The following is an 11,037-nucleotide window of genomic DNA, read 5'->3' on the forward strand; positions in this document are numbered from 1 at the left end:
TCATAAGTTCAAGAAAATAACATTTGACATTGTGATCATAAATGTGGTCAAAATGTATTTATTTTCTACCTTTATTTTGTCTTTCCATTATATTTTTGGTACCATACTTACAACATACAAATAAATTAAATTAAATTAAATTAAATTAAATTAAATTAAATTAAATTAAATTAAATTAAATTAAATTAAATTAAATTAAATTAAACTAAATTAAATTAAATAAACTTACAAAATTGAATTGACTTTTTCATGTATTACTCAAGGGCTGTGACTATGTCAGTTTTATATTTTGTGTTAAATAATATAGTTCTGTATTATGATACATTTTTGTCATTTATCAGAAAAGTGATTTCTAGTGAAAACAGTTTGCATTAGATGCACTGACCCTATATCATAGCTATGAATCATAGCTAAAAAATAGTATAAAGTATCAGTTCAGATATATTGAAAATTTAATTTATTTGTTTGTTTGTTTATGCATTCATTCATTCCGAAACAATTTAATCATGCTGAAAATCAAGATTAAAAACTGAATGCACTACAGGCCTTTTTTCACAGCTGATTACAGGCACTTTTACAATAAATAAAGTTTCTAATTTTGGCTCTGTTATGTTATTAAAATGACAGATATTTAATTAAAATAGTTTTTGCACCTAAAACTTCTGTTCACTAATGAACAGCAGCTTGAACGCCTCATGCGTTTGGTCTGCTGGGCTTTACTCCTTCAAATCAAAGAATTTCTGGAATGCTCTTGCCTGAAGTTCACTGTTCTGAATGGGACCCAAAAGCAGGCATGATTTCAGTCATTAGTTTGTAATTCACATCATAACTAGTTCACATGACCATCATAGTTCCTGGTACATTGCCTCAGCCATGAGAACCTTAACTTTTTTGTAAGAAGTTTGGTTCCTGCACTTTTTACACACAGTGTTTTTGATAAAAGTCGCTTTGTGTCCGATAACGTTCGCTCCGTCGCTCATATGACAAAACTGCTCTTATAAAAGAGTTTTATGAAGGCTTAATGTATTCCTAAAGGGAAATAGAATAAGGTGAGAGAGGACAGACCCCAATCAATGGGTCTTGGTGAGAGCGATGATGTTATCAAGGGCACAAGGGAATTTTTAATGGGCATTAAAATAGTGTTTTGTTGCTTCCAAAATAACAAAAACTATGTGTAACCCACCGCTGCGGACAGATACTTCTTTTTCGAGAGTTTCCTCCTGCTTTATTATTCTCTTAGGCTTTGTTGGTGCTGTGGTTCGTGACTGTACAGAGATTAGACCAGTGTAGTCTGACAGTGAGCTATGCTAATGCAGTCACATGCCGCTCACATTGTGTGCGCTAAATCCCGGCAGGAGAGAGACACTGTTAGCTTGTGACTGCACTGGGATTACTGAGCCATGCAACGCAAGACCCAAACACACTCATACAACAGGAGGGAGCTGAACGTACACACACAAACACACTTGCTAGAGGCCTAGAAATTCACAAGGATAAACAATTCTTTTATTTCAGTTTCAAAGGGAACATTATTGTGCTGCTCACTTTTTGAAAATGTTGTCATATACGCACAGACAGTGTGATCTGAGATAAGAGATCACCATTAAAAAATGCCATAGGACAGTGGTTCTCAGACTTGACCTGGAGTACCCCATGCCCTGCACATTTTGTATGTCTCCCTCAATTATCACACTTCATTTAACTCATCAGCTCATTAGTGGAGACTGCAAGACCTGAAATGGGTGTGTCAGATATAGGGAGACATACAAAATGTGCAATGTTGGGGGTACTTCATGGAGAGGTTTGAGAACCCCTGCCATAGGGAATGCTTTTGGGACCATGCATGACACTATTTTTTTTGTCTTATCTATTGATTTATTGAAAAGTTTTGTAAAAAAAAAATGCAATTCATACAGTCAGATACAGTTTCTATGATTGATTATTTATTTATTTATTTATTTATTTATTTTTGGTAGAGCATTAAGAAATAATGAAGAAAAGCCTCATTAAAGGAATTAAATGATTGAAAAGCAAATTTTGTTAATCTAACCTAATCTAATCTAGTTGTCTAATAATCCTGGCATTGTGTATTACAAATATGGTTGGTTCTTTGATGAATTGCTTTTGTTCCTCTTAAGTAAGTTGCTTTGGATAAAAAGTGTCTGCTAAATGCTAATGTAAAATCCTAAATTTTTATTTCTTAGAAAAAAATACAGCTTAACTGCTTCACAGTTTATTAATATTGGAAAAACTTTTAGTGCAACCAACATGCAGAAACATGGAGAGAGAGAAAAAAAACATTTTTAAAAAAACAAAATAAATTAATTAAAAAAAACATATTCATCAAAATATAAGTTTTTTTCTTATATAGTACGTAACTGAACCTTTTATTTCCACAACATTACACTAAATGATGACAACATAAGGGATTTTTGGAGGACATCTGCATCTAACTTTTATATCAAAGTGCAGGCTCTCCTTTAGCCTTCACAGCTTAATGTCAGTATGCAAGACACTCTATGCACAAAAGTGAGAGTTATACAGAGAGAGTAGGCTTGCACACATTTCTAATACCGTAATTGCAGACAGAGATCAAAATAGTTTATTCATCACATTCATCTTCTTACAGTAGAATCCCTGTGAAAGTCATGAACAATACGGTTTGCATAGTTCTAGTACGATTATGTAGCTGCAGGAATTTTCAAAGCATAAATGCTATCAAAAACACATCGTTAAAGACATCATGACTGGTTTAAACACCCCAATCGTTAGTGAATACAGGGTGTGATCAAAGTCTCTCATTTGAATCATTATGACAACTTCAGCTAAAAAATGATTCACTATAGCGTATGCCAGCCATGAAGAAAGCAACTAATTATTTTGAAAATCTGACAGAGATGATGTCATGGTACCTAAAAATGTTGGCTGTGCTTGTGTCCCTGCGAGTGAGCGTGTACATGTGGAACAGAGAGAGAGGAAGAGAGGGAGAGGAGCATGTTTGATGTGGATTTCGAGGTATCTGGGGCATCTTTTTAGGTCAAAAACTTCAGAAATTCTGTTTTCAGAAAGCTTCCATTTTTCATATGTAAATCAGCTCCATGGAAGCAACAGAAACAACAGCGCCAATGATATATGCGTTATTAATATTCAGAGAGAAACTTCAAATTTATACAGCCTTCATTAGGAAACTTATCAAAGGAGAGAGCCAGTAACCGTAGCATTACCAGTCGACAGAAACACTGATTTTGCTGTGTGTTTGTAAGCATGTTTGCACAAGTCTAAGAGAGAGATTGTTCCCAACAACAGGGATATTTTGTTGAAAGCTTTCTCTCATTTCCTGTTCACTTCAGTGGTCTAATCCAATTAGGAGAATAGAGGCCTACTATTGAAACAGTAGACCTATCTATTTTAGGGTTTGTTTGATGTTACTTTCTCAATATCTTAGCTCAGGTTTTTGGTGGTTAGCATGGCCTGCTGGTAGTTGCTGTAACTACACACTCAATAAACGATTTTCCATCTGACCAAATGAAGATGGGGAAACCTGTTTGAAAACAGTCATTTTATGTGGACTTTAGGAGCACAAAAATTAGACTGTTCAACTGATTTGGCTATTCAAAAATCAAAAATGAACATATGTCCTAGCTACTGTAACTATTATACAAATGCTAAATCTATAGTTAATGCATGAGGGCACTTGTCCAAAGTGTTACTTTTAAAATAGAATCTCTATAGTTTAAGTAATTGATGTTCTGCCATGGTGATTTATGGACGTAAATATGGATTGTAAGGTCTTAAATGTATTGATTGTTATGTCATCCAAATGGAATGTCATTAACTTAATACAATGTAATTATACCTTCAGACTGAAAGCAAACAGATTGAAAATCCACTCTTACTTGAATCTGGTCCAAATAAAGGATCATGGTTTGACTGACTAGTATGGCCCAAACCCTGCTGGTGGATGCTGTAAAATAATTCTGCTGCCATAAAGAATATTTTATTGACAACCATTCTTAAGAAAATATGTTCAAAATAGGTATATATTTTAAAATAGGCAGATACTACATACAGGTAAGTTGTGGCCTAATGGTTAGAGAGTTTGACTCCTAACCCTAAGGTTGTGGGTTCGAGTCTTGGGCCGGCAATACCATGACTGAGGTGCTCTTGAGCAAGGCACTTAGACCCCAACTGCTCCCCGGGCACTGCAGCATAAAAGGCTGCCCACTGCTCTGTGTGTGTGTTCAATGCTGTGTGTGTACACTTTGAATGGGTTAAATGCAGAGCACGGATTCTGAGTATGGGTCACCATACTTGGCTGTATGTCACGTCACTTTCACCTTTTTATCACTTTCATATATATTGCAAGCAACACAACATTAATTGAAAATTTTTCATTTTATCTTATAACATTTTGCCATTGACAGAATTGGTTTATGTTTTTATTAATTTCTGTACCTCTTTTGTACTTTTGTAGCTTTTGTCAATTTCTAATTTCTGTTTATGTTTTTAATCTTCTTTCTTTTAAGTTTTACATACGCCTATTTAACTATAATTTAGTTAGCCTTCGCTATAGCAACTTAACAGTTTATCCTAGCTTGGTATAGAGCTAATCGATTAAGAAAAGCTCTATCTAAAAATTTTTTTCAAGATTGACCCACCAGCTGCAAATTCCAAATAAATTTTTCAGATTCAGTTTACTCAATAGTCGATATGAGAACTTGCTCAGATTCATGGCTCCCTGTCCAGGTTGCTTCATTACCAAGGATCATATTCAGGGTTGCCAGGTTTTCAAAACAAAACCTGCTGATTGCTACTCAAAACTAGCCCATTACTAGCCCAGTCGTGTTTCGAGGGAGGTCCCCAGGTAAAAATCCGTGGGGTAAAATAAAATCCACGTTTTTTTGACTGGGTTTCCCTGGTACAATTCACATGCCAGGGTCTAAATACCACTACTGGGGTTGCTTCAACCCGCGGACATGAGACACAACCTGCAGAGAGTTAAAGTAGCCCAATTCCGCCGGACTTGGCAACACTGATCATATTAGTTATCTCAGCTGTAGCCTAATCAATGGAACCGACACATAGGGCTCTTCCCTGCTTCTTCATTAGACAATATCCTCTACTTAAATAGAGCTCTTACATAAGCATTGTATATTATGTAAGAGGGATGCCTTTATTAATATTTCATAAATGTGTGGTGGTGGTCTGTTTGATGTTCCTCCTGAATCATCTGCGTCCCTTCCTTGAACAATCTCGGTGGTCCACGAGCACGTCAAGAGAGTGTTCTGCCGTGGGAGGGCGAGGGAGTGTACGCGATCATTATTTATCACAGACAAAGTGTAGAGACAGACATACTCAAGTAAGTCACAGAGGTAGATATCTTTCATCATTCCTATCCACCCCCACTTTAAACAAAGAAAGACTCGGAGGGGATTAAAAAAGAGACACGAACGGTGAGGTAAACCTGGGTGGGTGCTGAAACGAGAGTGCAGTACCGCTGTCTTGTCAGCAGAGGGTGCATGCGGCTTTATAGAAACCCCTCATTTCATCGATGTGAAACCTTAAACCTTACATCAGCATGTCCCCACTCACACCTCCCCCTTCGCTCTCCATAATTTACACACTTTCTCACACCAACACCTCTGTTTCTTTATTTGTAATATTATAGTTTTAAACTGTCACTATCGCATGCATAATATCGCATGCATAATTTGCAGCGAACGCGAGAAACAGAAGGAGAGAGAAACAGGAGGAAAGAGAGGGGAAAAGATTCCTTAGCATCTTCTCTGAGGCAGAATTGGGTCAGGCTGCCTCCAGGGTGTAAGAGCATCTACCTACCAGTCAAAAAACCTGTGTGTGTGTGTGTGTGTGTGTGTGTGTGTGTGTGTGTGTGTGTGTGTGTGTGTGTGTGTGTGTGTGTGTGTGTGTGTGTGTGTGTGTGTGTGTGTGTGTGTGTGTGTGTGTTTCTACACCAGAGCTGCACTTGAGTGTATAACGGTATTGCATTTTCCAGTGATGTCTTAAGGTCTGATCTGTCTCAGATTTACTTTAATGACTCATAACTTTAACGCCAGCTATCCCAGCTTCCTGAGTCTTAATGGATTTGAGTGTATACGTGAGTATGAGAGATGGATGAATGTTAAAGTAAATGACTGACTGAAGGTTATAGTGTTAGAAAGAATGATTGTCCTGAGCGTAACAGCAGGTCCTCCGCTCTTTGTGTGTGTAGGTCACATTTAGCCTACATTGTTGGGGGTCCAAATGTCCCCACAATGATAGTTAAACCTAAAATCAGCTGCAGCACATTGTGAGGGCCAGTTAACTGTTCCCACGAGAAAAACGGCTTAATCAACATACCAAATTGTTTTTTAATGAAAACAGTCTGACACTTAATTTGACTATATGTTGAAAGTACATGGCCGGTTAAAAGTTAGGAATAATTCAGATTTTTTAAAGAGTTTTTGAAAAAGTCTCTTATGCACGCCATGTCTGCATTTAATAACAAAAACAAAAAAAATAAACAAACACAAACATTAATAAAGTATAATATAATTAAAATGTAAATTATCTGGTTTCTATTTGAATTTATTTTACAAAAGTAATTTATTCCTTATTAATTATTATTTGATTCATCTTCAGCAGCCACTACTCCAGTCTTCAGTATTACATGAGCCTTTAGAAATCATAATTTGGTGCTTAAGAAACATTTCTTATTATTATTAATGCTGAAAACAGTTTTTGCTGCTTAATAGTTGTGTGGAAACCTTGATCCACTAATAATAATCAATGTTTTTAACATTATTAACAAGAAGAACCTAATTTGAGCGCCAATAATAATTGGCAATAACTGAGTACCAAATCAGCATGAATGATTTCTTAAGGATCGTGACATTGAAGAAGAATAAATTACATTAAAAAAAATCCTTTAAATTGTTTTAATACTGTATTTTATTATATTACTCTTTTTACTGTATTTTGATCAGATTAATGCAGCACTGATACAAGACTTTTTTCAAAAAACATAAAAAAGTATATGTAACGTAATAAGTGTATACACAAATGTGTATCTGTGTAGGCCTGTACTGTGGTTTGGTCAAGTCATATATTGTACAAAACACAAGAGCAGGTGTTTACATGCTGCCATTTGGATGTGGCCACATAATTTCATCAACATGACACCTGAATCTGGTTCCTTGGCCAAACAGCCTGGGAAGTTGTGCCTAGAATGACAGGCCTCTGGCGTTATGTCATTACAGTCCATGTGGATTGCTTCAAGAAAATATGATATGGGTTTCAATCATTCATTTTCCATTGCCAGAATGAAAAAAAGCCTCAGTGGGATCTGGAAATGGGGATATGGTGGACGTAATGTCATCTGAGAGAACAGAAGGGTGAACCATTGCACTGCTGTAAGTGGTGGACACTGGCTTTGTCCTATATAATAACACAGGTCATGTGGTCTGGGCTCCTGTGCCATTTCTCTTGGGATGGGAAGAGATTAAAGACATTGTGAAATTCCAAAAGCAGAGTAATGTTGTATGGTCCAGCTGTGAGATGAATGATCCCTTACGAAGCAAAAGAGACGACAAATACAGTACCTTTCAGTTTGATATAAACGTTTCACATAAATAACATTACATTCAGGGTCGTAAAGATTATATTTGTAATATTTGTTTTTCAGCAAGGATGCATTAAATTGATCAAAGTGACAGTGAATATATTCATAATATTACAAAAGATCTCTATTTTAAATAAATGCTTCTTTTGAACTCCCATCATCAAAGAAATATGTTTACAGAGAAATTAAAGGAAACAAATGAATAGTTTTATTAATTTAATTGATGAAAAGTGATAGCAAAGAGTTACAAAAAATGAAATGTATCACAATTTCCACAAAATGTTAAGCAGCATAACTGTTTTCAAGAATGATAATAATAAGCACCAAATTAGCATATTAGAAAAAAAATTCTAAATGATCATGTGACACTGAAGATTTATCTTTGCTATCACAGGAATAAATAACATTTTAAAATATATTAAAATAGAAAACACTTTATTTTAACTGTAATAATATTTCACAATATTACTGGTAAAAGTTTTTCAACTACTAACAAATTTTGAAGGGTAGTGTAGGTTTCAAGGCCCAATTAAAACAAAAAAATATTTTGTTTTCTTTCTTTTTTTTTTTTTTTTTTTTTTTATCTGGTCACCAAGTGTATGATTTAATAAATGTTTTAAATGGTATAATATTTCTTTTTTTATTGAATATTGAAAATAGTCAGAGTAAATGTAAGTGGTAAAATTGATTTTTATATGGAGTTTTGTGGGTGCAAAACATTCTGATATTACAAATTTGGTGCATCCTCTTGAAAATGCTCCAACGCCCATCCCCGTATCTGTCTCCTTTTCCATGATATTCCCATGTGATCTAATGAACAGATGATCAAAGCTGTTTCTGGGACTCTGCTATACGTCTAATGGTCCCTCTACTGTTTTAGCCCGTGAAGGAGGAGAAAACGAGACAAAGAAGACGGAGGAACATGAAACTGAGACTGTGTGCGAAAGAAAAAATGAGAGAGAGAATGATAAAGAAATAATGTTGAGCTAGCGATGTTCGAATAGAAGACAGGAACAAAATACAGTGAAAGTACCCATGCACTGAGCGGCATGTGTGTGTGTGTGTGTTCAGACCCTAATTAATCTCCACACTGCCTCTCTGGTGGGGAAAAAACACATTAAACACCCAAGATGGGTTGAATTTTTTTAATGATCAATATTGGATCCCATAATTCATATTTCATTGTTTTTAATGATGTACTTATGTAACCAGTGCTGCTTTATAGCATTAATTGATACATATTTTATAGTCATTTAGAGAATTATGAGCGATAGATGCTTAATACATTCTAAGACATCTGTTTCGGAGATCCACTATGTAATCGTGTTTAATGTGTCCAAGATGTTTTGCGATCAGGCTTGATTATTTCTTCATTTGCAGTCGTGTGTGTGTGCGATAAACAGTGGCTCCTGTGTGTGTTATCTGGCAGTGATTCTTATGAGAAGTGAGACAGTCTTTCACTGAAAGATCCACCACCTGCAGTCTCAGCTGTATGGTGATGAGACACACACACACACAACCACACATACTCACACATAAGCGCTCTCTCACACATGCTCACAATCAACACACATTCTCCTTCTTCACGCATATTGTCTCCGTATCTCACACTCAGACAAAGCGAGACAAGAAGTGAGAAGAAAGGTGTTTCTTCTTAATTAGGCTTGCATGCACAATCTTATATTTTCTCTCTCTTGACTGCTCTTTACTCTTGAGTGTTTTTAATAAATTCCTTGACATAGGGGCTAACACACACGTAAACACTCCCAGGGGGTTGATTCATAGAGAGTTACGGCTGTGCTTCTTTGACCTCTCACCTATAAGAGCAAGGTGCTGAGTTGCAAGTGTGTGTTTCCTGACCACTCGACTTCTGAGGGTCAGGTCAAAGGAATTAAAGGGAACGTGCACCCTAAATGAAAATTATTACAATTTCATTTACTCACCCTCATGTCATGTCATGACTTTCCATCTTCTTAGGAACACAGAATGAGATATTTTGAATAAAGTGTCTGTTTTATCCATACAAAATATAAGATTAGTCATACAGGTTTAGAATAACATGTAGACAAGAAAATGATGACTGATTTTTAGGGGAACTATGCCTTTAAATACAAATACATTTCCAGCAATAAACATTATTACTTTAGTCATCATTCACAAATATCTGCATATTCTCTTACTCTTTAATTTATTTAATATTTTAGCTAATTGTATAATGCTTTTTAATCAGTTGTTTTAAATTATAATAATATTTCACAATATTGCTATTTTTATACCATATTTTTTTTCCACCAAATAAATGCAGTCTTGGTGTGCATAAGAGATTTCTTTCAAACAAATTAAAAATAGTAATTATTCCAAACTTTTGACAAGTAGTGTAATTTCAATATATGGTAAAATTAAAAGCATAAAAATCTTACCAACCCCAAACTTTTGGACAGTGATGTTTTTTCTTTTGTTCTTTCTGGTCCCAAAGTGTATTATGAAAAAAGTATATTAATTTATTCTCAAAAAAAAAAAAAAAAAAAAAAAAAAAAAAAAAAAAAAAAAGCATAAACAGAATATATATATATATATATATATATATATATATATATATATATATATATATATATATATATATTATATATATATATATATATATACACACACACACACACACACACACACACACACACACACACACACACATACACACACTTTATTTTCATTTAGAAATTTAGAAATTTGGTGACATTTAGATGGGCAAATTATTATTATTATTATTATTATTATTATTATTATTATTTTATTTTTATTTTTTTATTTTATTTTTTTAGGTGAAATATCCCTTTAAACACAAATACATTTCCAGCTATAACTATTTTTAGTCATGCCATAATTCACAAATTTCGCATATTCTCCTGCCCTTTCATTTATTAAATATTTCAGCAAATTTGATAAAGTTTTCAGCCTCCAATAAAAGTGTCCAGTACTTCCAGCTCCCTTTATGTAATATATCATATTTGAAATATTATCATATTTCCATTCTACAGATTTCCCCCCCCCAAAAAAAACTACAGAAAGTGGGAAAAAACTGAACAGATTCTGTCTGGGCCTGCTCATTATTCACCTTCTCTTATCATCTGTTTCTTATATATTCAGTTAGGCAGCCAGAATGTGTGAACAAGAGATGGAGATAGGATGAAGGCTGGTATTAGGCCATTTAGTGTGGTTTGCATGTTGTGTAATTGAGTGTTTGATGTGTTTGTGTGTGTTTCCTGTACACAGCCCCCATAAGCACTAGAAGCTCTGGGTGGGCTATACGACCTAGTTTTTATTTTCACACAAACACACATTCTGCACATCATACATTGGCAAAATAATGCTCATGGAATTTACATGAATATGTATGCTGTTAAAGCATTGTGTTGTGTTGT

Source organism: Cyprinus carpio, chromosome B1, assembly GCF_018340385.1.
Source record: "Cyprinus carpio isolate SPL01 chromosome B1, ASM1834038v1, whole genome shotgun sequence".
NCBI lineage: Eukaryota > Metazoa > Chordata > Actinopteri > Cypriniformes > Cyprinidae > Cyprinus > Cyprinus carpio.